The sequence below is a fragment of the Ovis canadensis genome, chromosome 18 (genome assembly GCF_042477335.2).
Source record: "Ovis canadensis isolate MfBH-ARS-UI-01 breed Bighorn chromosome 18, ARS-UI_OviCan_v2, whole genome shotgun sequence".
Taxonomy (NCBI): domain Eukaryota; kingdom Metazoa; phylum Chordata; class Mammalia; order Artiodactyla; family Bovidae; genus Ovis; species Ovis canadensis.
Genome location: NC_091262.1, coordinates 80,391,747 through 80,406,680, shown reverse-complemented (window position 1 = coordinate 80,406,680; position 14,934 = coordinate 80,391,747). Strand labels below are relative to the sequence as shown.

Here is a 14,934-nt window from a genome sequence, read left to right as displayed (position 1 = left end):
TATAAAGCTATTCACAAAGATATGGACTGAAGCAGCAACTGGTTTCCCAGCATGAATAATTCTGTAACATATCTCTACCTACACTGGTCTTATCTGAACAGAGGTAATCTAGGTCTCACATTCACAGAATCAGAAGCTAGAGGGGACCTTTTAAAAAGTCACATTTGCTCTCAAGATCCTGCAACTTAAGACAAAGGAACTAAATTGTCTACAATCACAAAATCAATTCATACCGCAGCTAAACTTGGAGCTCTACACCCAGTAAACGCAGGAAAAGCACCAAAGGAGAGGAAACCAAAGCCTTCATTTCTGTATCCTTTCTTCACCTGTGGTCTTCTGGCTTCTACATCAGACAATAACAACTAGTTGTCAGAACTTGAAATTATATCATGTGTAACACAGAGTGAAGAAATATGGAAGACTCTGCAAAACTTGTTAAGCTTAGCATAAACCAAGTGACACTCATTTAGCTGGTGCCAAGTCCCAACTGCTGTAAGCCTTCTCCAGGCTGAGCCGTGAGGAGGGTGGACAGAGGAGGCAGAAGGGCACTGCTCACCTCCTGACAAGTCCGAGTTCTGGAGCTGCGGGTCCTGAGCAACGAACGCCCACGCCCACGCCCTCAGCGCTCTCCAGAGCTCCTGACAGCCTTTCAGAAAATCTTCCCTCTGTAGCCGAGGCTAATGTCCACTAATAAAATTCTGGCCAGCAGGGATGTACTGAAATTTTGTATGCATATCCAAGAAGGATGGCAGAAATAGGCAGCAATTTTAAGTGAGGAGGCATAGCTACTGAAAGCTGAGAAACGCAGGCGAGCAGCTCAGCTTGGTGGTAGTACATACGGTTCTGACAAAGGCTGAGGCTCCAAATACCAGCAGATCCCATCAGCGGCAGCATTTTTAAGTAAGCGGCCATAACTGGAGCTGAAGCTCCAATAGTTTGGCCACCTGATGCTAAGAACTGACTTATCAGAAAAGACCCTGATGCTGGGAAAGACTGAAGGCAGGAGGAGAAAGGGACGAAAGAGGATGAGATGGCTGGATGGCATCACAGACTCGATGGGCTTCAGTTTGAGCAAGCTCTAGGAGTTGGGGATGGACAGAGAAGCCTGGGGGTGCTGCAGTCCATGGGGTCGCAAAGAGTCAGACACCACTGAGAGACAGAACTGAACTGGCCATAAACTAGAAGGCAGTCTTCAGGGAGGTATGCGAAGGTCTCCTCTCCTCCATGTAGAGTACTGCTGCTAAATTTGTCTTTAAACTAGAAGAGACACGATAACAACGTCCCCAAATTTTCTTGTTGTCCACAGCAAACCTGAGTGTTTGTGCTCAAATCCCAAAGTTCTTAGACCTCAAGCACAAATACGCATGCTGAGTGGTCAGAAAGCATGGCACACTCAGGACCCCAGAGAAGGACAAGCCCGGCCCAAGCACAGAGCCCGCCAGGGCCTGTCCTATGTGGGATGAGGCTGAGCCAGGTGGCCCGAGCCTGTGTTCAAGCCTGGGACGTCCTGTTCCAGACGCCACCTGCCTTCATCACAGGGCTTTGGCCTGTGTCCCCAGCACACTCCTTGATTACCTGATGTTTTTAAAAGCCTAGACAGCATATTAAAAAGCAGAGACATTACTTTGTCAACAAAGGTCCATCTAGTCAAGCATATGGCTTTTCCAGTGGTCATGTATGGATGTGGAAGTTGGACTATAAAGAAAGCTGAGCGCCGAAGAATTGATGCTTTTGAACTGTGGTGTTGGAGAAGTCTCTTGAGAGTCCCTTGGACTGCAAGGAGATCCAACCAGTCCATCCTAAAGGAGATCAGTCCTGGGTGTTCATTGGTAGGACTAATTTTGAAGCTGAAACTCCAATACTTTGGCCACCTGATGCGAAGAGCTGACTCATTTGAAAAGACCCTGATGCTGGGAAAGATTGAGGGCAGGAGGAGAAGGGGACGACAGAGGATGAGATGGTTGGATGGCATCACCGACTCAATGGACATGGGTTTGGGTAGACTCCAGGACTTGGTGATAGACAGGGAGGCCTGGCGTGCTGCGGTTCCTGAGGTCGCAGAGTTGGCATGACTGAGCGACTGAAACTGAACTGAATCTATTTGTCTATGGAAATTCACACATCAATTCCATCCTCCACACAGGTCCTAACAGGAAAAAACACAAACGCTAAATAGGGTACCATTTCAAAAATGCAAAGTGAACACAGTGTCAGAGGATTAAGGAGTTATAAAATACATAAAGTGACTGGAGGTAGTGCCCACAGAAATAGCTACCTAAGTATTATTAGCTATTATCATTATTAAATAAATAACAATTTATTTGTTATTTACATTTCACATAATCAATTCACATTTGTTAAATGCATTCAAACCAAGAACTATAGTGAGAGTAAGCACTTACATAGTTAGGGTAAGAAATAAGCACTTAATTCTGTGTAAAAATTTTAAAAATAAACGGATTTTCCTATTTAACTGCCTGTCCCAAAACTTGAGTGGAGGGGCAGGGGTTTGAGAGGGAGAGGGACCTGCGGTCTAAGAGGGAAGGGGGAGCGAAGAAGACCTAAACAACACGCCCTCCCCCGAGACAGCAGCTGTCCCCCCGGTTACGGCAGCGTGCAATCTAACACTTGTTCACGTCACTTTCCTAGCACAGCTGGACTGAGGCAAAGCCAGCAAAAATACTTTTTCTGACCAATTAAAATTTTTGATTTTTTAAAGTTGTAAAAATAACATAAGCGCAGGGGCCAGAGTTGTGGCATATACCAGTTTATACTGCAACAAAAATACATGTTGATTTTTGAGAGAAAAACAGCACACATAATGTAACGGCTAGATATGCAAACGTGTAGAGGCTGGACTATGATCTCGGTCTCCTTTACCTCCCAATTTTCTGATATACTGTAAGTAAATGAGTATTAAGAAAACAGTCTGTTTCTACCTTAAAAAAAAAAAAAAAGCTGGAAGGTTGTCGCTTGGCAGATGGGGTTAAGAATATGAGGGGGAGGTCCAGAAAGGTGGGCACTCCAGCCACTTGCTCCATGACCGCAGGACAGCCACAGGCTCGCAGGTACTCTCTGGGAACAAGGTGCATCCGAAAGGCAGTGTCACGCGCCAGCAAGGACCCTGGGATCGGCGTAGCATCTGATGGGCCCACTGAGGCCTCCCACTGCCTCTCAAAGCCATGCGCCACCCTGGCAAGCTACTGATTCCTCCGAGCCTCCCCATCCTCATCTATACACCAAGTGGGAAACACCACTCCCCACTGTGCGAAGTGTTGTGAGAATGAGACAATGTGTATGAAAGCACCTCGTTTAGTGCCCAGCACTGAGTAGATGTTCATTAAATGGTAACTGTGATGACAAACACATTAATCAGTGGCTATTAACATAATCCACAAATTAAATGGCCAGTGAGCTTTTAGGGACTGCTTACTGTGAGGAGAGCTCTGAATTAGATCCCGTAAAGCAGTGGTTCTCAAACTTCAGCACATGAGTATCAGGGGCTTCCCTGGTGGCTCAGATGGTCAAGAATCCGCCTGCCACGCAGCAGACCTAGGTTGGGAAGATCCCCTGGAGGAGGGAATGGCTACCCACTTCAGCATCCTGGCCTGGAGAACTCCTGGACAGAAGGGCAGGCAGATAAAACCCAGTGAGCTAAACATCATGCTGGGCCACACCCCTGGAGTTCCTGTTTCAGCTGGTCAAGATGCGGGCTTGGAAACCTACATTTTCACTAGTTCTGAGGAGCTGCTGCTGCTGTTTGAGGACCAAATCCAGGAGAACCTCTATATAAGGGAGGAGGGAGGGAACAGGAACCCAGCAGTTTTGGAGAATGTGAGAAGTCAAACATTTAGGCAATGGCATGGCTGAGCAGAAAGGTGTGGAGGGCACCTGAGCAAAGATGGAGACAGCGACAGATCAAGCAAGGGTGCAGGGCGACAAGGGACCAGCTTGGCCAGTTACGTATCTCATTGTGAGAACCAACAGAAAGAGTTTAAAGAGGCCGTGGGCAGGCTAACTTTTTTACTAGGCCTAGCTTGGATTTTTTGACAGTTTAGTAAAGCGAGCCATTACAAACTTTGAGAACGCTAACCACATGGTGAAAATGCCACCTGCCCGCAGAGATTCAACAACAGTCCAGGCTAAGCAGCATGCAAATAGAAGAGAGCGAAAGTGTGAAGACCATCACTGAGCCCGTGCAGGTAATCCCAAAGCCTCCTCTGGCACTACAGCCAGGATCTTCACGACTGTCATTCTGCACGATGACGGTCCATAATGGAAGTCTATGAGATACAAGAATCAAGCCCCAGTAAACTCTTATTTATTAACTTGGCAGAGCCAGGCATTAATCAAGGCAGTGAAGAGATCTCAAACATGATTCACTCAAATGAGGGGATAAAATCTCTTATTTCTTTAGTTTTAAGTCATTTACTAAACATGTTCCTTAGGTGTAGTACATAATATTAATTAGCTATCATTACATCTATTATTACTAATCATAATCTTTACTTACCAATTGAAAATTCTACAAAATGTATCTCAAAACAATGCTCACCAACAGACTGAATCTCAATCATTATTTTAGGTCCACATTGGTAAGACAAAGATAACTACAACCTGGAAATTCCCTGGAGGTCCAGCAGTTAGGACTCCGCGCTTTCACGGCTGAGGGCCCGAGTTCAATCCCTGGTAAGGGAACCAAGTTGCGTGGTATGGCCAAAAAATAAATAAATAAATAATAATAATGATAACTACAGTTTATAACGAAAAATTACACAGGTCAACATGATCCATTCAGAGTTCAGCAGAAAACTGCTGACAGATAATTTCTCAAGTAAGATGTTAAGAAATTCTAAAAATTCTAAGATTTTAAAATAAATAAAAGGGGTTGAAACTCCGTCTCACATCTTATTCCAGAAAAAACTTGAGCAGTACCAGAGACAGCAAACATAAATAATGAAACCTCAGAAGTATAAGAAGACATCATGATGCTTTTAAAAATTAAAATTATAAGAGCTAGGTACGACCCCAAACCCATACCAGAAAAGAAAAGATGATGTTTTCCTATAAAAGATAAAATTTCTACCTAGGAAAAACCATCATGATCAAAATCAGAAAACAACTGGCCAATGGAACCAAATGTTTGCAACTGAGATCACAAATTAAAGGCCAATTTTACATAAAAGAAAGCTTCTACAAGTCAATTTTTAACAAAAGAAAGACCAAAATCCTAGTAGAAAAATGGGCACAGGACATGGACAACTCACAGAAAATACAAATGACTTAAATATATGATGACACTTACATCACTTTTCACCTGTCAAACTGGCAACGATCAAGTAACAGCACACTATGCCAGAGGGAGAAACTGGTATAACCTGTGGAAGATAAGCTGTGTCCATAAAAAGCACACACACTCATTCTGTGATCCAGCAATTCCACTCACAGGAATTTATTCCTCAAATACTAGCAACATGGCAAATGATATATATACAAGGTTATCGATATTTATTGCAGCATAGTTGGCAGCAGCTAAAGGCTGGAGACAACTTCAGTGTTCATCAAAGAAGGAGCTACAATACAGCCATACAGCGGGATGCTGCGCAGCTGTTCACAAATAAAGAGCTTTACATGCCTACAAGGAAAAATCTCCAAAATACATTGTATAAAGCAAACAAACCAGAAAGAAGGTACCAAACAGCACAGATGCTAAAAGTCACATCTTTCTTTTAAGGAGGCAGGAATATGCCTGTGATTTTACATGTAGAACCACAGGCTGTCTCTGGAAATATACACATGAACTTAACACTGGTTACTTTTGAGACTGGGGACAAGGTGGCTAGGGGACAGGGTATGAGAGACCTTTCACTGCGTGCCACGTGTGCTTTGAGTCATGTGCACGCATTACCTATATAAAAGATAAAATATGCCTATGAGATGTCATAATGTCTATGGTTTTTATTTTTACTTTATACTGGAGTATAATTGATTTACAATGTTAATTTCAGGGGTATAGCAAAATGATTCAGTTTACACACACACACACACACACACATTGATTTACAATGTTAATTTCAGGGGTATAGCAAAATGATTCAGTTTACACACACACACACACACACACACACACACACACTCCCCCCCTATTCTTTCTCAGGCTCTTTTCCATCTGGACTACTTACTATAAAACAGCAGAGCTTCCTGTGCTACACAGGTCCCTGCTGATTATTTCACACACAGTGGTGTTCCCTGGCGGCTCAGATGGTAAAGAATCTGTTTGCAATGCAGGAGACCCGGCTTTGATCCCTGGGTCAGGAAGACCCCCTGCAGAAGAGAATGGCAACCCACTCTAGTGTTCTTGCCTGGGAAATTCCACGGGCAGAGGGCCTGAGTCAGCCAGGCCTGAGTGACTAAGCACACGGTGTGTGTATGTTAATCCCACACTCCTGATTTATCACCCACCGCACCTCTACCCTTTGGCAACCACAACTGTGTTTTCTAAGTCTGTGAGTATGTTTCTGTTTTGTAAATACATCAGCGATATCACATGATATCTTTTTCTTTTTGACTTATTTCACTTAGTATGACAATTTCTAGGTACTTCCATGTTGCTGCAAATGGCATTACTTCATTCTTTTTTTTATGGCTGGGTACTGTTCCATTGTATATGCGTATGAATATATACATCACATCTCTATCCACTCATCTGTCGATGAACATTTAGGTTGCTTCCATGTCCTGGCAACTGTAAATAGCACTGGGGTGATGTTCTAAATGTTCCTATTCCTAAATGAAGTACCTATGTTCTCAATGAAGATTTTCTCACTAAGTTACCTGAGAAAATAAACTCCTTTCACAATGCAGTTACTGCTGAGTTCCACGTGCGCCAAGCACTGCTTTAGGCACCGAGTCTCAGCAAAGAGAGAATAAAGCCCTCCTCCCGTGGACTCAGGAGGGACACCGCCAGTAAGCAACTACTCAAAACAAGTATCACAGAGTGGAAAAGGCTATGAAGAAAACCCAGTCGGGAAAGGGGAGAGGTGGGACTGAGGGGAAGGGTGATTACAGAGCCCTTCTGGGGAGAGGTAACAGAAAGCTTCTCTGACAGAAGACAAGTGGGCAGAGATGTGAAGAAGTGAGGGAGCCAGCCCGGTGGCTGCCTGAGGCGGGCAGAAGGAACTCAAAGGATTCCTCTCAGGAGGAACAGCACGCACAATGGCTCGGAGGGTGGAAAGGGTCCTATTCAAGGCGCAGAATGGAGGGGGGGTGATAGAGAGAGTGGCGGAAAACCTCATGGGTATGGGGGGAGGGAGGAGGTGCCAGATCGCAATGAAGAATGAAGGTCTTATTCTAAGTGATATGGAAAAGCATTAGACATTTTAAACAGAGGAGAAATGTGTTCTGACCGATACTGTTTAAAAAGCCTGCTCTGCTGCCACTGGGAGAAGAGACTGTTAGGGGCAAGGGTAGACGCAGGGAGCCCACTGGGAACGATCCAAATGAGAGACGTTGTTTCCTGAAATTAGGAAGGTAGTCGTGGAGATGGGGAGTGATCAGGTTCTGGATATTAATTTAAGGCAGAGCCAACAGACTACTGAAGAGCTGGAAGTAGACTAAGAGAAAGAAGTCACAGGTGACTCCAAAGTATTAGCCCAAGCAACTGTTCACCATGATCTTAATAGGATCGTTTTTTTAAAAAGTCTCACACTCACACAAAGCTCAACACTCTAAAATGGGTTATAAATACCATCAACAAGAAGCAATTCGTAGCCACATACCAAACAGAACACACACCTGGGTACACTCTCTAAATACTTAATGGGCATTTACACTGCGCCAGGCACAATATTAGGTACTAGGGACCTCAATTATGCTTAAAATATATAACTGAGCACCTAAAAAAGGACTGGGAGGAAAAACACCAAAATATTAACAGGTGGGATAAGGGCTTTTTTTCTTCCTTGATATTTTCAAATTTTCTACCATAAACATATCTTACTTTTAACTTTAAAGGGAGAAAAAAATCTTTCCTTTTTACTGCTGCCAATGAAGGAAAAACTCCTACAGGACAAACTCATTAGTAATTTGAATCATCAGCAGACTTTCCTTCTAAGAAAACCTTCTGGAGATTTCCCTGTGGTCCAGTGGTCCGCCTGCCAGTGCAGGGAACAGGGGCTCAACCCCTGGTCCGGGAAGGTCCCACACGCCACGGAGCAACCAAAGCCACGCGCCACAGCTACTGAGGCCATGCGCCTGGAGCCCACGCTCCACGAGAGATGCCCGGAGGGAGGACTCCACTCACCGCAGCCAGAGGAGAGCCTGCAGGCGACGAAGAACCAGCACAGCCAAAATAAGGAAAGAAAATAAATCTAAAACAAAACCCTTTACCCTGAACAGGATTCTCAATTGTTTTCCTGCCTTTACCCGTTGCCAGTGGTCAGGTAAGGTGCGTGTGGACGAAGGGGGAAGAGACAGTACTAAGTTAGAGTGAGATGGGTACAGCTTGCTGTTCTTTAAATACATCTCACAAAACATGATGAGAAAGAGCAGAGTATTTAACCAAGTGCCAACTACATCCAAGACAACACGCTTACCATAATCTACCCACTGTCAATACACACAAGTCATTTACACATTTATCCAATCATTTAAGTATTTGTAGACTGCCTTTACCGCATCAAAGGCACTGAGACACGGGGGTTTAAGAATGAATTAGATGAAGTCAGCCCTGCTGAGTTCACAATCTAGTTTACGTGGCGGGAAGAAGAGGCACATTAAATTTCAAAATCAGTTTTCCTTTGAATGATCGTGACGTGCTAGAAAGATGAAAGGCCTGGTAGGGGATAACAGGAGGCCTGGCCTCGTCAGCTGTGAGGGTAAGAGGCCTGGAAGAAAAGGACATGTGAGGTAAGGTTCGAGGAGGAGGAAGTAAACAGGTGAAGGGGCAGGGAGTGGAAGCATTCCGTGCAAAGGGAGCTGGCATACAGGAAGAATCTGTGGCAAGAAGGTAAAGCTGGTCCAAAGAATTAAAAGGCATGCCAGTGAGTCAGACAGATACAGCCAAGGGGACAGAGGGTGATGAGGTAAGCTAGAGCTGGCTCACGCAGGGCCCAGGGGGCCATGTTAATAATTTTGTTCTTCATGCTAAAAGCAACAAGAACCAGTGGACACATTTTAACACTGAAATATTTTAAGGCTGGGAGCAACAATCAGATTTACATTTTTAAAGATCACTCAGGCTACTGCACAGAGAATAAATGAGGGGAGCAAGAGCAAAGCAAAAGCCCAGCCAGGGGCCGCCCAGGGCCGGTGGTTAGGACACCTCGAATGCACTGCAGGGTGCAGGTCAGAACTATGACCCCGCGAGCCCTGGCGAGGCAGCCCCGCCACAGAAAAGACCAGTCAGAAGGCTGCACGTGCCCGGGTGAGATGAGTGAAGGCGGTAAAAACAAGAGCAGATGTACTCAAGACCTGTTTTGGAGATAAAACCAACAGAAATTCCTGACAAAGTAGGTGGAGAGAGGAAGAGAGAAAGAGAAGAAAGCGTCACAGATAACGATGAAACAAGAAAGATTTCAAAGGACCAAAACATCAAAAACAAATCTACATAAAAAAGATGAAAATAAGGGATAGGAAAACATTCCGTGCCAATATTAACAAAAATAACTGATTTTCCAACCCTCAAAACAGAATTTTGGAAACAGAATTTCCAATCCTGGAAACAGAATATCACAGTGAGATGTTTAACGCACATCTATCAAAAATTGATAAATAAAGCAGTCATAATAACTGTAAAGATATGGGCAATGTGAACAGCATTAAAACCTTTATCAAACACACATACAGAGATGTGTCACCCTGAGCCTAACAAATAGAAGATACACAATCTTTTAAAAATACATGAAACATTTTAACTAGGTTACAAGGAAAAAAGATCATTACCTTTCAAGTAACTGATATTAAATATATATATATATATATATATATATATTCTATGACGATATCATGAGAATAAGTTAATTAATAGCAAAACTAAACACCATGAATAGAAACTTTAAAATGCCTGTTTAGAAATTCAGGGTTAAAGAGGAAATAAAAATGGAAATAACAAAATACTTAGATCTTAATGACAGTGATGAAGAGGGCACGGCAACCACTCCAGGATCCTTGCCTGGAGAATCCCATGAACAGAGGAGCCTGGCGGGCTGCAGTCTGTGGGTGGCAGGGATGGCGATGGTGTCACCACATACGTAACGCATGGGCAACAAAGTAACGCTTAGGAGGGAATTCTACAGTTTGAGCACATCACTAAAAAGCAAGGCTAATAACCTATGTTTTCAAGCCAGAAATCTCGAGAAAGTACAAAGAAAACAAAGGAGATAAAGATAGATCTTATTAATAAAAAACAGAAAGCAAAAAAAAAAACCACAAAAACCAGAAAGCAAAGAAATACCCGATTCTGTGAAACAAAACTTGACAAACTCTTACAAGTTTGTTCAAGAAAAAAGGTAAAATATGAACGGGTGGTGCAGCTCCAACTGCTGACTGCGGCCAGGGACTGCCCACGAATGGCGGGAGCACAGGTAGCCCAGCAACTCCAGGGCAGCCCCCGCTCTGCAGAGGGGCCACAGTCCACCCACAGTCCACCACGGCTGACAGACGGCCTGGGAAGCTGACGGCAGCAGAGCAGGAGGAGCAACTGGCAGAAGCCACCACCACAGAGGCTCCAGAGGGGACAGGGACAGAGACCCGGCTTTGCTGCAGCGCAGGCCACACCAAGGAAAGCCCCCATCTGTTTAACTGCCTTAACAAACAGATTCTGCTCCCTGGGGAATACCCACTGGATTAACTTGTTGCAATAAATACTTTTTCCTTTGGCAGGTGGTGAGAAAAGGCAGAAACAATTTTAGGAACAAACAATACAGAGAAGTATCTGTAGTCCATACCATGGGAGTAAGAAAAGGAAAAGAGCAGGACCGAGCCACAGGGAAGCCCAGTTAGAGACTAGGAAGAACAGAAGGGGCAGACAAAGGTGAAGCAGCGGGGCCAGACAGACACAGTCCAGAGAAAGAGAAAGAGTCACGGTTAGCAGTGTCACGCAAGACAAGGAGGGCTTCAATGAAGAGAAGACAATCAACCGTGTCCACTGCTGTTGAGAGGTCAACAAAGTTTTGGGCTGCATGGCGTGCACCGGTTTTGGCAGTGTGCCGCTGAGTAACCTATACGCTGGAGAAAGCAAAGAAGTGGGAGCCAAGGTCACACTGGGGCAGAAGGACAGCTGTTTCCATCTGGATTAGTGCTTCTGGAGCTAAAGCTGTTTCAGCTGATGACAAGACTCAGTGTCACTTTGGAAGGGAGTGCCAGAGGTGGACACGTAAGGCAAGATACCGAGGCACCATGGTGCCTGATAGGTGACAGGAAACCGCCCGGGATGGTGGCCAGAACTGGAGTGGAAATGGAGGCTGCAAGGCAGGCACCAAGGCGTTCAATGAGCAGACAGCAAGGCAGGCAGCTCGTGGCCACGAGGAAGACAGAGAAGGGTGGCCTGAGTCCAAGGGCAGAGACTCCAGAGGGATGCCAGGAGGGATGGCAACTGGACGGAGGCCTAATCCAGAGCCTGCTGTGCAGGGACTTGACGGAGCCTTTCCAGCTCAACCTACGCCGCACCCTGAGATCTCCCGGATTGCAAACTGCAGCCACACCAAGGAAAGCCCCAAGAACAACCCCCATTATTTTTTAATAGCTGAGCTAATATTACCCTCAGTTTTGCTAGCTACCCGTACACCTACCTATTCCAAAATCCAGAAGGGGGAAAAAAAATGTAAGGAGTTGTGTAATTCCTAGAATTAAATGGGGCATAAGGGACTGGAAGGGAGAGTGTGAGCACTTCTCCAAGACACCAGGACAAGGAAGTGGTTGCTTCCGAACAAAACAAGCTCCAGGCAATCAAGACACCAGACAACTGCCTCCTGGGTTAGCCTGGAAGAACTCTAGCAGCACAAGATCCGAGGCTGTGACTGATTTCTAAGAGCCTCTCAACCAATGCAAATGGGGTTGGCAGGCCTACCTCTGTGAGCTCTGGCAGCAAACACGGCCCAGGCCTGTCTTGTGACAGGGATTTTGAGAGATTACTGAATTTACTCCCGTAAGTCCTTAGCAGAGGGCAATTTCAACCAACTCATTCATTTAAAATTGAACACAATGTGCCTACCATGTATAGGCTTCCAGAAAAACATCTACTTAATTGACTATGCTAAAGCCTTTGTGTGGATCACAACAAACCATGGAAAATTCTTAAAGAGATGGGACTACCAGATCACCTTATCTGCCTCCTGAGAAAGCTATAGGCAGGACAAGAAGCAACAGTTAGAACCACACATGGAACAACTGACTGGTCCAAAATTGGGAAAGGAGTACGTCAAGGCTATATATTGTCACCCTGCTTATTTAACTTATATGCAGAATACATCATGAGAAATGCCAAGCTGGATAAAGCACAAGCTGGAATCAAGATTTCCAGGAGAAATACCAATGACCTCAGATATGCAGATGACACCACCCTAATGACAGAAAGTGAGAGGATCTAAACACGAGCGACTGGCTGAACAACAGTTACAGGCACTGCAACAGATATGAGATGAAGAAGATGGTTTTTGCCCTCAAGATTCACCATTTGGTGGAAGAGACAAAGATTCATACAAAAATCTCCAACACTGTGAAAAGGGAGAGCAAGGGAAACAGAGGTCTCTAGAGCGCGCAGAAATACGGCGCAGCCCAGGCCGCGCTCAGCGCACAGCTGCAGTGTGCTGTGCTCCTTGCTTTACTGACTCATCCCACTGTGGGCTCTTCTCCAGAGCGAAGAGCTGTGTCTACTACATCTGGGTCACCTGGCTTCAGTGTGGCCTGCATCTCTTGGTTGCCCACCCTTTATCTATCTACAGACCTATTCTCCTGTCTGGGATCTACTCATACTGCAGCTCCAGAGCAATCAAGGTATCATATAATCCAATCCCCTTAAGAAAGTCGTGAGTCAGTCAGGACTCCCAATTGAACACCGCTTATTTTCTTGGCCTCAAGAATGAGCTGGTAACCCAGTTTGGGGCAAGGAGTCAAAGGAGGTTTGCTGGGGGCTTCTATGAAACAATTATCCTTATTCTGAGAAAGCGCTTAAAATCGTTTATTCTCATCCTGGATACTGGCTCTCACTGTGGGCCACGCGGGACAGAAATCTGAAGCCTAGAACCCCTATCACTATTCTGCCACCAAAGCCAGGATGACACACAGTAGAAAGCAAAATACACAGACGCTCAGCACAACGGAGCTGGTGCCCCAATCAATCCACACCTGAAATCCACCTTATCTCTGGAATTTTCAGTATCATAAGCCAATACATCCCCCTTTAAAGTTTAAACATGAGTTTGGCTTCCTGTTACTTGCAAAACAAAACATACCTAACATTATAATATATCCAAGGTATGCTAAACCCTAAAATCACTGGTGAATCATTATCTATAGATAATCAGTTTCTTGTACAACACACTCTGATGTTCATCTCTTGCTTCCAGCATAGTCTTACTAAACCTAAAATTTAAAATGTAAACTTTCCCTCTTATTTAAACTTTGGAGAATAGCAACTGGTTAACACCTAAATAATAAAACTGCGGCTTAAAATTATGAAAGGAAGTTTACAGATTCATAAACTTAACTGCAAAAACACAAAAATTCTTTATTGCAAAAACAAATAAACACATCCTTAAGCAAAGTTACAAGACAGATGACAAACTGAAAAGAAAAAAAAAAACCTGTTAATTTATTATCATAGACAAAGGACTAACCTCCTTAATGTATAAGGAACTCCCCTTTTAGAAAAAACAAGATGTTCAAAAACCCAAAAGAGAAATGGGTAAGGGATATGAAACAGTTCACAGAATAGGAAATCTATTTCACCCTAAATATACAGAAAGATGTTCAACCTCACTTGCTACAAGGAGAGAGAAAACATACTAATTTCTCACCTATCATATCAAATGCAGAAGTCTGGGAAAACACTGCTGGTGAGGCTGTGCTACAGTATAAATCAGTACAGGCCCTCCCTATGGAGGCTTGACGACACCTATGGAAAACATGCACATTCATTAAAAACATGTCCAGGTTTACCCTCTGACTCAGAAGCATCTCTTCTGGAAATACTACAAACACACCTGCCTCCCTGCAAATTAATGCACATGCAAAGTTGTTCACTGCAGCCTTATCTGTAACTTAAAACCATGAAGAGTCGAGAGTCATCTGGTTAAATAAATCAGGGTACACCCACAGTATGGAGTATAAAGCAATGACGAGAAAGAGTGAAGCTCTCGATTTACTAATACGGAAAGATCTCCAGTATGTATCGTTAAGCAAAAAGCAAAGATGCAAAATACCATACACAGTAGGTTCCCTCAATTCCTTCAGACCTCTGCTCGAATGTCATCTTATTCTTATTATAACAGAAGGATGGGTCAGAAACGAATAAAATGATTATAGGGAGAGGAAGGGAATGGAGTTAAGGGGTCAGAAAGAATTGGAAGCTAGAGTTCTCTGAACATAATCATGTTTTATAGTTTTGATATTAGAGGCAGTAAATGCTTTACTAATAATAATTAAAATGTAAAAATAAATCTATTTCTGACAGCTTTATAAAGGTATAATTGACATACAAAGAACTGCACGTGTTAAACATTTACAGTTTGATGAGCTTGGGTAGCCTTCTCCAGGGGATCTTCCCAACCCAGGGATCGAACCCAGGCCTCCTGCATGGCAGGCAGACTCTTTACCAGCGGAGCCACCAGGGAAGCCCAAGAATGTCCTCCCGTGGATCCATCTTCCTGACCCAGGAACTGAACCAGGGTTTCCTGCATGGACGCATGCAGGAACCCATACCACCACGCCACAATC

General features: G+C 44.2%; 1 protein-coding gene across 11 annotated transcripts in view; it reads right to left on the bottom strand.

The window, feature by feature from the left end:
- WDR20 (WD repeat domain 20) overlaps nucleotides 1–14,934 on the bottom strand; it is a 66,535-nt gene that overhangs the window by 36,730 nt on the left and 14,871 nt on the right. For 2 of the 11 annotated variants that reach the window (XR_011250308.1, XM_069559535.1), the window contains one exon: nucleotides 5,306–5,378. The exons of the other annotated variants lie outside the window; for them this stretch is intronic. The gene's annotated coding sequence lies outside the window, so the exon portion shown is untranslated. Of the gene's footprint in view, nucleotides 1–5,305; nucleotides 5,379–14,934 lie in introns of those variants that run through there. 11 annotated transcript variants of the gene reach the window in all.